This window comes from Choloepus didactylus, chromosome 3, assembly GCF_015220235.1.
Source record: "Choloepus didactylus isolate mChoDid1 chromosome 3, mChoDid1.pri, whole genome shotgun sequence".
NCBI lineage: Eukaryota > Metazoa > Chordata > Mammalia > Pilosa > Megalonychidae > Choloepus > Choloepus didactylus.
The window spans coordinates 83062790-83075940 of record NC_051309.1 but is presented as its reverse complement, the minus strand read 5'-3'; the positions used below and the strand labels follow the sequence as shown (position 1 = coordinate 83075940).

The 13151-nt window shown below is 33.9% G+C and overlaps 1 protein-coding gene across 1 annotated transcript in view; it reads left to right on the top strand.

Annotated features, from left to right (window-relative positions):
• CNOT6L (CCR4-NOT transcription complex subunit 6 like) overlaps positions 1 to 13151 on the top strand; it is a 176602-nt gene that overhangs the window by 1283 nt on the left and 162168 nt on the right.

Here is a 13151-nt window from a genome sequence, read left to right as displayed (position 1 = left end):
CGGTGGGACTCGAGGGAAAGTGAATCAAAGCAGCAAATCTCGGGAATACTCGGTGTCGAGGTCCCTTCTCTATCTCCCTTAAGGGTGTGTGGTGGGACTGAGTCAATATTTGCGTTTTTCTTTGTAAATACTTTCTGATCGGTAAAATGTATGCCTTTTAAATTATTGTAAGTTTTTTCTTGGAAGGGCGGGGGAGGAAGAGGAAGCTGGCCTCCCTGGCCTATGGTATTGGTGGGTTTGGATCGATTTTGTGCATTTGAAATTGTTTTATCCTGCCTCCTAGGGGGAAAGGCGTGTACATGCCAAGCTGAGGGAGGTTGGCGAGTAAGAGGAAGTTACTGGAGCTGTCATCCTCCTTAACTACTGAATGTTTAGCTCAGGCTGTTCAGATGACTTGTGTTCAGGGAGTTTAGCCAAGCCGTTTGTACACACTGAAAGCACAGTACTGCATTTTAGGTGAGACTCCTTTATTGCCCCTGGTTATCTTAACTTGCAGTCAAGATAGTCATCCACGCTTTCCTCAGTGTCCTCGCAGTCCCAAAACCAGGAACAGGTAGCTTCTATTGTCTAACCTGTGTGTACTCCTGGAATACTATTTTGAGACTAGCCAAAGCAAAACGCAATTATAAAGATAAATCTGCTTCCAATAGGCACACAGATAATGCATTTTAAAACCAAATATAAGTGGTATTTGGATAATTATTGCTGATTTACTTTATGTACCCGTGCCCCCTTTCCATTTGTATCTAGTTAGCTCATTTAGCTAGAACTCTATAGATAAAGTTATGATACAGACTTGTAGTCCATGCTCTGTATGATGGCCAGAGATGGCTGTTCTCTGAACCTGGTCTCACAAAGAAATCGTGCAAGCTATTCACTGGGAAATGAGGGGAAGGGTGGGAGGGGTGGAGCGCTTTTTTCTATTACCACTACTGGAAAAACAGCTTTACACATGCAGTGGTAATCGAAAAAGAACGTGTTTTACAGACCTCAGAACCTTGGCTGTGCTATTTTTCTTAACTGTTTGACCTTAGGCAAGGTACCTAATATCTGTAAGTCTCAGTTTTCTCATCTGTAACAGAGGGATAATAATATCTTTATAGTATGGTTATTATGAGGATAGAATGAGATAACATGTTGGCACATAGTAGATTCTTAGTTGAATTTTAGCTCCTGCAGCCCTGACTGTGGGCATTGAAAAACATTTGTAAGTACAAATACTCATTTATCTAAAGCAATATTATGTAACTGTAAGTTAAAATGAAAACAGGACAGTTCAGAGTCCTTTCATACACATAAGGTGTGTACATACATACATATATATATAAACAACTTCTGAATGTTGTATGTTGGAAATCTTTTTTCTAGAAATAAATTTGCCATTGAAATAGCCTAATATACTAGTTTATAGAGAATATAGTCATCCTTATTTTTTTTATATTTGCAAATAGCCCAGTTGTTTCATTATTCTTTTTATGAGTTCTTGCTGTGTAATCCTGAAAAAAATTTAGTTATATATAGCACATATATGTTCCAGTAAAGCAAACATTAAAAAGGACCAGGGAACCAATAAATCAAACATTAAAAAGGACCAGGGAACTGAAGTTTACTTTATATGGATCCACAAAGTGTAAGTGCCACAAAAATTGCTATATAATTCTTTTAGTTTGTGTTGGCTAATTCCAGTAAACAGAGCCCTTTGGAATATTTATCTAATGTAAGCTAAAATCTTCTATATATTTACCTTTCAGTACTCTTCCATTCTTGTATGTGTGGAGTAATAAATGTGCTGTTCATTAAATTTTAACTGTACTGTGGTAGAAAAAGAATGGTAGGGAGTTTAAGGTAAAAGAAACTGAGGGGTTAATTAAAGGATTTTTTTTTTCTTTTTGTGAAGGCAGCATGAAGAGAATGTGGGAGGAGCCTCATTGGTTTAAGTTTGGAACATCCCTGTTTACAAATGCCAAGTTTTCCCATTACACCTCATATCATTATTGTTTTATGTCAGTAATGATAATCTTTTCTTATCATTTTTAAAAAACCTTTAAATCACTAAATTTCAACACATTCAATGTCATTTATATATATATATATATATATATATAAATTTATGTGAAGGGTAATAGGGACAACTTTATTAGGATGTCATGCTTTTGTAAAATAAAGTGTTTATTGTAGTTGTATGTGTATTTACAATGAGAATCATCTGCCATATGGTTATATGTGAAGGGAGAAGTCTGTGAAAACCACAAATGGTCATTTTTAATACTTTAAAAACAGTAGAATAAAAATGACTTTTCCTTATCAGTAGATATTTGGTAATTTTCATTAAACATTATGAATTATAGTATTTTAAAATGCTTCATAATTTTTTTTTAGTTTGGGAGAATTGGGGAGAATATTTCTCTGTAATAATCATGAAAACATAATATTGAACTATTAAGCTATTTGGACATTGGAATTTATTATTAACATTGGAACTGGAGATGCTAACATGTTTAAGCTGAAGGAATTACATTACAACAAAATCAAGGTAGAAAATTGTTTAGGTTTTAAAATGTAATGTTACTTAGATAAGCTTTAAACAGTTTGCAAAATGTCTGTTATAAATGTCTTTAATTAGGGAGAATTGAAATACTTAAGGATTTGTACATGTATTGGTTTGGGTAATGCTGACTAGGGTAATAAATACACTCCTAAATCTCAGTAGCTTAACACATAGTAGTTTATTTTTTGTTCACATAACTCTCCAAGGCAGGTGCCCCTGGTTAGCAGGCCTATGGCTTTCTTTCATGTGGTAATTTTAGGGAACCAAGTTCCTTCCATCTGTGGCTCCCCTATTCCCCAGGGCCGTGGAGTACTGTTTATTGCCCACAGACCATTTCTTGAGAACCCCTATACTTAAAGTGAAAAATATCTGCCCACGTTTCGTTAGTGAGCATTTATGTCAGGGCCTGGTTGGAATGCAAGGGGTATGGGAAATGTCGTCCCTGCCTGGTGGGCAGCTTGGCTTCTGCCACAAGGGGCATTTGATAATGTTATTTTAGGTGGTACCATGTATGTATGAAATTATGTCTGAGGTAAATCATAATACTTAAGAATTGCTTTCCTTGGACTCTTTATCTTCCTAGAGTAAAAGTGTGTGTGTGTGCGCACATGCACACACACACACACACACACACACACACACACACACACACACGAGAGGGGAAGGAAGGGAGGAGAAGTAGGAGTAGGAGTATGCTCCAGGAGAAGGAAGAAAGAAAGAGCTTGCCCTTCTATGAGGAATTTTGAATGACAGTTGAATGTTAGCTATTTAAAGATACAATTTTTATGGACAACATTACAGTTGGATTTTATAACCTTAACTTGGTCTCTTCTTTTACTGTGTAGTTATTGATTTGTCATTTTGGTGTACTGGGTTCTTGCTGTTGAGTTATTTCTCTATGTACTTTGAAATTAGTTGAGTTCAGTAGGACAAGACTCTGAATTTCAATTTTTGGGGTCTGGTTTCATAGGAAACACACTTTCTGAATTTTCTTTCTCTGTTGTGGGGTATAGTATTATTATTATTACTTTATACTTTAAAGATATGTCATTTAGGAGGACCTTACCAAGTTTTATTGTTTTCTGTTGCTGATTTTTGAAACTCTAAAATCATTGTGATATATATGGGCCTTAACCCAGAGAGAACATTAAAACTATCAAGAAAATAACAAAGGCTGAATTATTAACTTGTGTTCATGCTTCATGATGAAAATACTACAAGTTTCTTTTGACTAGCTGCAATAACATTGAACCTCTAACGCACTAAATGAATTTTATCTCTTGGCAACTTTAATTGTATTTGAATTACAACTTATCCTTTCATTGCCCAGAATTATTGTACTGTGAAACCTCAGGTTTCTGTCACCTTTGCTTATTTCTATTCTAAAAAGTTAGGTTAAGGACCTGGGGTATTATGTGTATGTGTGTCTACATGTGTGTATTCCCCGAAAAAAAGATTTTTGAGTATTCTGTTTAACTTCTCCATGCTAAAGATTTCTAATATTTAGCATTTTAAAAATTAAAAACCATATTTGAGAATCCACCATGTTCTCATTATTATACTCGGTTTTAGAGAGAAACAGGAAAGAAGATGAAGTCTTTGCAAAGCTTATAACTTATAATCAAGGGAGATAAAATATAATTTAGTTATTTCAAAACAATAAGTGTACAAGTGGAAGCCCATATGGTATAAACTGTTCACATACATTCTGAGAAGAGTGAAATAAAATGAAATGACAGGTGGATCAGGAATATTTTGAAGGAAGGGTTGGGGTATTTTTGTTTGTTTTTTTGTAACAGCTTTATTCATATATAATTTATACCCTATCAAATTAACCCATATGAAGTGTATAATTCATTGGGGTTTAGTATATTCACAGTTGTGCAACCCATACCAGAATCAACTTTAGAAATTTTTCATTACCAAAAATAAACCCTGTATCCTTTAGGAGTCCCTTCCCATTCCCTCATCTCCCCATTTGTAGGCAATTACTAATCTACTTTCTGTCTCTATTTGCCTATTCTGGGCATTTCATATAAATAGAATCATAATATGTGGTCTTCTGTGATTGGCTTCTTTCATTTAGCGTGATGTTAACCTAGGTTCATCCATGTTGCAACATGTAATATTACTTTCTTCTTTTTATGGCTGAATAATATTCCACTGTATGGATATATCAAATTTTGTTTGTTTATCTGTTGATAGACGTTTGTTTTGTTTCCACTTTTTGGCTATTGTGACTGCTGCTGCTGAGAACATTCACGTGCATGTTGTTTGTGTGGACACATGTTTTCAATTCTCTAGGGTATATACCCAGGAGTGGAATTGCTGCATCATATGTCACCTCTATATTTAACCTTCTAAGGAACTCCCAGACTGTGTACTGACTGGTTTCACCATTTTACATCCTCACCAGGAGTGTATGGGGGCTCCAATTTTTCCACATCCTTGTCAACACATACCATCTTTTTTTTTTGATCCTAGCCATCTTAGTGGGTGTGGTGATACCTCATAGTGGTTTTGATTTGCATTTCCCTGATGGCTAATGATAGTGAGCATCTTTTCATGTGTTTATTGTCCATTTGTATATCTTCTTTACAGAGATGACTATTCTGATCCTTTGCTCATTTTAAAATTGGGTTATCGTTTTACTATTGAGTTGTAAGAGTCTTTATATATTACAGATACAAGTCTCTTGTCACATATGTGATTGCAAATGCTTTCTCCCATTCTGTGGATTATTTCAGTCTTTTTTTTCCCCCCCAACAGAGGGACACCTTTATTAACCACCAAGTGCCGGTTAATGTTTGGGCACTTTATAAACATTATCTCATTTAATATTCACACATTGCGGGGAGTGTATCTGATAATACTTGTTTTACAGCTAAAGAGAAGGAGGCTGACAGAGGTTACCTGATTTACAAAGACTGGTTAAATGGCAAAGCTGAGAGCCGAGCCCAGGTCTCACTGTCTCCAGAGACCCTGTTCTTCCCATCTGAGATCACTATATTGAGCAAAGATCTAAACACACCACAAACCAGATAATCCAGACATTGATCACATAATCAGGATTTAAAAACTTGGGTGTGCTCAGTCTCAAAGCTAGTTAACTTGTTCCATAGCACAGACTATCTTCAGTTAATTACATTTTGTTTAAATGCAATAGCTTTTTTTTTTTTTTACCTTATCAAAAAATAAAAAAAGCAATTGAAACAAAACAAAGGAATAAGAAAAGCAAATAACCTAAAATAACTGTACTGATTCCAACATGTCCCTACCATATCCCAAGAAAATTAACCCTAACAAAACAAAGGAATAAGAAAAACAAATAACCTAAAATAACTACATTGCTTCCAACGTGATCCTCCCATACCCAAGAAAGTTTGCAAACCGTGATCATTCCTGAGCATTCCCATAACATTGAGATTATCCTCAATAGCTTATCTGTTCTTTTTAGATTATCATTCCCCCTTTACTAGTTGCTGTCTATCTCTAGGTCTCCTACATTCTACAATATAAAATATTTATTTTATATTTTTCACAAAGTTCACATTAGTGGTAACATACAATATCTCTCTTCTTGTGTCTGGCTTATTTCACTCAGCATTATGTCTTCCAGGTTCAACCATGTTGTCCTATGTTTCACGACCTCGTTCCTTCTAACTGGTGTGTAGTATTCCATCATGTGTATGTACCACATTTTGTCTATCCACTCATCTGTTGAATATTTCACTTTTGATGGTGTCTTTCGAAACACGAAAGTTTATAATTTTGATGAAGTCCAATTTATTTTTTCTTTTGTTGCTTAACTTTCAGTGTCATATCTAAGAAACCATTGCCTAATCTAAGGTCACAAAGATTTACCCCTGTTTTTATCCTAAGAGTTTTATAGCATTAACTCTTACATTTAGATCTTTGATCCATTTTTAGTTAATTTCTGTATATGGTGTGATGTAGGGATCCAGCTTCATTCCTTTGCATGTGACTATTCAGTTGTCCCAGAACCATTTGTTGAAAAACTGGTCTTTCCCCATCAAATTGTCTTGGCACCTTGTTGAAAATCAGTTGCCTGAAAATGTTAAGGTTTACTTCTGGACTTTCTATTCCATTTATCTACATGTCTGTCGTCATGCCAGTACCACAAACTCTTGATTACTATAGCTTTGTAGTCAAGAAGCATGAGTTCTCTTTGTTTTTCATTTTCAAGATTGTTTTGGCTATTTCAGGATCCTTGAATTTCCTTATGAACTTTAATATCAGCTTAACAATTTCTGCAAAGAAGCCAGCTGAGATTTTCATAGGGATTGTGTTGAATCTATGGATCAATTTGAGGAGTTCCCATCTGAGCAATATTAATCTTTTTATCTATGAACATGGGATGTCTTCCCATTTATTTAGATCTTCTTTAATTTCTTTGAACAATGTTATGTAGTTTTCAGAGAAAATGTTTTGCACCGCTTTTGTGACATTTATTGGTAAATATTTGATTCTTTGAGATGCCATTGTAAATAGAATTGTTTTCTTAGTCTCATTTTTGGATTGTTTATTGCAAAGTGTTTAAAAACAATTGATTTTTGTACGTTGATTTTGTATCCTCCAACCTTGTTTATTTGAGCTTATTTATTTGTACTAATAGTGTTTTAGTGAATTCTTTAGGATTTTCTGTATACCAGATCATGTTATTTGCAAATAGTGATAGATTTATTTCTTCCTTTTCAATCAATGCATTTTATTTCATTTTCTTGCCTAGTTGCCCTGATGAGAACCTCCGGTACAGCGGTGAAAAGAACTAGTGAGAGCAAATATCCTTGTCTTAAGCCTGATTGTAGGGGGAAAATATTCATCCTTTACCATTAAGTATGATCTTAGCTATGAGGTTTTCATAAATGCTCTTTATCAGGTTGAGGAAATTTGTCTTCCATTCCTAGTTTGTTGAGTGTTTTTATCATGAAGGGTGTGTTAGGCTTGAGTTTTCCGTGAAGTATGAAATTTGGATCAGAAAAGTGAAGTTGTTATGGAATAGTCCAGTAATGAGTGGCAGATAATGCTTAACTTGTTTGGAAAAGAGGGGCTGGAGTTTTTTGTTTTGTTTTGTTTTTTTTTTTTTTTTTGTATCTTGTCTCTCCCTCTGCTTTTTTTCCTCCCCACCTCATTGTTTTCATGGTCTCTAATAATCCTCCCATCAGTTCATAAACACATTTGGAGGGTACTTAACCCTTTACTGGGGTGTTTTTTTTTTTTTTAATTATTTAGGTTTCTTGACCAGTGGTGAGTATTGTTTCATTTGAGAAACATTTACTATTAACAGTGTGGAGAATTTTTTTCTGAGTAGTTGATAGCCTAGATTGGAAGGAGATAGCAGAAGTAAGGGGAACACTAAATCATAAATGAAGTGCTAAGCGTTAGAATTAAAAAGAAGGGATCAAACATTTGGGAATGGGGTTTAAACAATTTCATGTTTAAATAATATACTTGGGACCTGGTTGTCAACCGACTCCTTCCCCTTCTGCCACCACCCCCCAAAAAATTCATCAATTTTTTTTTTTGTAAGTTTTCTTTATGGAGTTCTAAAAAAAATGTAATAGAAATCTTGGGAAATTTTGCTCTACAAGGTAAAGTTATGTATCATTTGATTTGGTAATTACCTTTTGTTTAATATTTGAAATTTTAATTGTGTTTCCATGCAGCTGATTTGACAATACTTTAAAAAAATTATTTTTGTCCTTCGGGGCTTCAGAGGTTAAAATAACTTTGGGGTTGGCTAAGAATCTTCCTGTTTACAAGGTGGAATTGGAAAGTGGCAAAAGAATTTTTGTTTTGTTTTCTTTTTGGTATTAAGATATTAGTTTTCATTAATATTTTTCAGTCCACTTAAAAATTTCTTTACAGACTAAAATATATTTCTAATTTCTTTGAAGGAAATAGATCACTATATGAAAGACTCATCATTCACACTGAATGGAGCTCTGGTAATTTGGGGCTTTCATATTGTTTTCATTTATCAGTTGAAATTGGTGATACAATATAGAGGTTATAACATTTTATCTTCCTTATATTTATCTTTTGCAGAGAGAATCTCTCTGTAATCTTACAGTTTAGAATCTTTTTGTTTCTCTTTTCCCATATTGCTTAAATAGATTTCTCTAAATTGGGTAACGTAGACCAGAATATCGAATACCTGCAACAAATACTGCCTAAAGGATAGAACTTAATTTAGGCTATACTGAATTTACTGTTTCTCTATATAAAAACTTCATTTGAAAAAAAAAAAAAAAAAAAAAACTTCATTTGAATCTCTGTGGATACCTGTTTCTGTCTGATCATAATGTTTTTATTTAAACAAAGCAAAACAAAAAATTACCCACAGGGTATGTTATGCCCTATGTTCATTTTAGTGCAGAGTTTTGCAACATCTACATATAAATCTGTGAAACAATATAATGTGATAACCTTGAGACATGACAAAAATTTGAATCACCAAGAGTGTATCTGAATAATGTATTTATTCAGCTTCTACTTTCCACAAGCTTTGGTATTCCGTGTTCTCAAGAATATAAAGAAGTTTAAAATGGAGTCTTTCCTATAAGGAAATGGACCTAATATTTATTGGACTACTGAGGGCCTCAGTACTACTGTGAAAATCTCCTTCTCCCTTTAAATATGTAATCTAAATTAGTCTTCATGAAAATCCTGTGAGAAAGACAGTATTATTCTCCTTCTATATCTGGTTAAGAATGTGAGCTTTGAATCCTCTACTTTTCATCTCTTGGAAAAATTTTTAAAACTTCTCCTTGCTTCGTTTTCCTCATCTGTAATGGGGGAATAATAATAGTCTTTTTTTTTTTTTTTTTTTTGATTTTTTATCTTAATATGTATTAACTATTATTGTTCCTTCTTGTTAGGAAACATGACAATAATATGTCCAAGAATACATATCTTAAATATTGGTAGAACCAATATTCCAAAACACTTATGTTTATAGGACATTTAAGCCTGGACAAACAGCAAATAATTGAAGACAGAAGGTGCTAAGTGACAAAGGAACATTGAGTGCTGCAACATGCAGAATACTTAAGCATTTGTAACATACAACGGTGAATAAGAGAGGAGATAGAAGTTGATCTTGGCTTTATGGTTAGGAGAAGGAAGGGAAAAGTTAATGGATCACTGCAACATCTTCCTTGATAGTCTTCTAATTTCCATTATTGCTTGTTTAACTTCTGTTCCTTTAGATACATTGTCACCAGAGAAACCTTAAAATCCATTAGACTTTGCTGAAATTCTCTACTCAAAATCATTCAATAATGTAATAGTTACTATTTGTTTCTTGCCTACTTTGTGCTAGAAGAGGAGTCATAAGCTTTCTCTGTAAAGGGCCAGGTAGTATATATTTTGTATTTGTAGGCCACATAAGGTCTCTGTTGTATAGTCTTCGTTTTATTGTTTTGTATTACTACTACTACTACTACCACTACCACTACCACTACCACTACCACTACCACTACTACTACTACTACTACTACTACTACATTTGTTTAACAGTCCCTTAAAAATGTAAAAACCATTCTTTGCTGGCTTGTCAGCCTGATCTCTGTGCTAGCTTTACATGAATTATCTCATTTCTCCCTGTTATAGTTCTCGTATAGTTGATATTATTAATCCTTATTTTCTGGTTGAGGAAACTGAAGCTTGGAGAAGTAATTTGATGAAGATAACATAGCAAGTAAGTAACAGAGCTAGAATTCAGATATAGGTCATTGGACCTAAACCTGTGTACTTTCCAGGATATCCTGCTGCAGGTTACATAGCATTATATGTAAGGCCCATTATGATCTTGTCCTTGCTTCTTCAGTTTTGTTCTTTGTAACTCCTGTCTCTGGTAACATATTCACTAGCCTAGCCATGCTGAGTAACTTATAGCTGGTCTATGCTTTAATTGTGCCTACAATACCTTATATTTTATTACTTCACTGACTTATTTAATAATTCATTTCAGATCATTCCTACTGTGGGAATCCTTACCTGACACCTCCAGTCTTTCTTTTGTATGTTCTTTTTCTGTGCTCCCCTAGCATCCTGTGTGTCCTGTGTATTCCTCTTTCATAGCACTTATTACATTGTTTTGTATTTATCTGGCTTATGTCTCTGATTTTCCATTAGATTGTGAGATTTTCAAGGATAGGGATGATAGTGACTGCAAATGTGACTCTAGAATCCCATAACTATCAGTGCTGTTATTAAAGGCATTGGGAGCCATTGAATGGCTTTGAGTGGGTTGGTGGCCTTCTGAAAATGTTTTTTTAAAAAGATTAATCTGGTTGAGGTATGCAGAATCATTTGAGGAGATGGGAATGGAGGGGGAAGGCTCTTTTTTTAAAGAATTAAAATATAAATTTATAGGTCAAGGAATAGACCTGTATCAGTTGGGATAGAAAGGAAAGCTTATAAGTGACATTAATGATTGAACATGAAAGGAGAAGTCAGAGGTGACTGAGAAATCAGGAAGAGAAGTTTGGGGAAGAAAATTTTGAGTTTTTGTGTTAGACAAATTGATTAAAATTGGAGAGATTTACATCATTTCCTGAATTTAGGCCCTAATTTATGCCTGAATAATTAAAATACCATCATGATTAGTCTCTCTGCCTGTAATGCATAGATTCTTGGTGCTATGGATTTTAAGTGAATGAAAGAAAAGAAATAGGATTACAACGGAACCTACGATATTGAAATACCAAAAAATATAAAAACAAACAAATTTGTGATATAGTAATATATATGCTTCTTTATTAATGCATTTAAATACTAAGATCTGGCAATTGAGTCCTAATAACTGCCATAATTTTGAAAGTAGTGGATGTGTGTGGATGATGCTTTGAAATATCTGTAACAAATGTAATGTGATATGAATATATAATTTCTGTTAGTAACAAAACGCAGGTACTGCTAATACTATTATGTAGGTCTAATTGAAAGAAATACTAAATTTTAATTAATGGTTGGTGAAAATAAAGATGTAATTTTTTTCCTATACAAATTCACAGATTCCCTGAGGTCGATGTACTGGTTAGTAATCTTTGCTTGTAATGTCTCCTGGTTTCATTCTATTCTGTGCATTTTTGACATATTTATGTGCTTTTCTTTGCTGGTGGTAATTTTTTTTTCATTTCTGCTTTTAGAAGTAATGTATGCTATTCTTTAAAAAATTCAAATGGTACTGAAGAGCATAGTTTTTCATTGTCCTATGTCATGGAGATTAATACACTGTTAGTGTAATATATATAGTACCATTATATACATTTTTGGCAGTATGTGCTTATATACCACCTAAATACACATAAATAGAATCATATTGTGTGTACTCTTCTTTAACTTGCTTTTCATTTAATGACATATGGCCAATTTCCCATATATTGCATGTAATATATTCATGCTTTTAAAAAATTGAGAGCATTTTAAAAAATTGGAGTATGCATCAAATAACAAAATTCACCGTTTTTAATTGTATGCTTCATTGATTTTTAATATGTTCACTATGTTGTGAACCTCCACCATTATCTGATTCCAGAACATTTTCATTATCCCAAAAAGAAACGCAGTACCTATTAGCAGTTAATCCCAGTTCCCCAAACTCTCCCATCCCCAGACTAATCTTTCTGACTCTATGAATTTGCCTATTATGGACGTTTTTTTCTTTTTCACTTAGCATAATATTTTCTGGGTTCATCCATATTGTAGCATGTAATAGTTAGTTCTTTCCTTTTGTGACTGAATAATTTTCTATCATATGTGTATAACCATATTTTGGTTATCCATTCTTCAGCTGGATGATAGAAAATTGGGGTGTTTCCACTGTGTGGCTATTATGAATAATGCTAGTATGAATTATTTATGTACACATTTTTTGAGTGGACATTTGTTCATAATTCTTCTCTCAGGTAGATACTTAGAAGTGGAATTGCTGGGTCATATGGTAACTCTAATCTTTAACTTTTTTGAGGAACTGCCAAACTTTTTTCAAAGTGGCTGTACCATTTTACATTCCCACATCTCATGCTTTTAATGGTTGAATTTTAATATACCATTTATGGAGGTTCCATAATTTAGTTATTCAGTCCCATACTGATTGACAATTATTAATTTCTGTATTTTTGGCAATTTATATCAACACAAATGCGATGAAAAGACTTCTGTATACCATGTTTGTACTCCCTCCCAACTCTTATTTATATTATCAATCTTTGTCATTTTGATAATAAAAGTCAAATATATTTTTAAATGTGCAGTTATTTGGCTAATAGTGTTTTAGTATCTTAGCTGCTAAAACAAATGCCATGTAATGAATGGGTTAGCTTAAACAACTTGAATTTATTGGCTCTTGGTTTTGAGGCTAGGAGAAGGCGATGCTTTCTCCCCAAAGACTGTGGTATTCTGAAGCTGGCTGCCAGCAGTCCTTGGTCCTTGGCTTTTCTGTCACATGGCAATACACAGGGTGGTGTCTTCTCCTCTCTGTTCCAAGTTCTTTTGAATTCCAGCTTCTGGCTGCTTCCTGTGGCCTCTCTCTCAATGTCCAATTTCCTTTGCTTATAAGGGCTTCAGCCACATT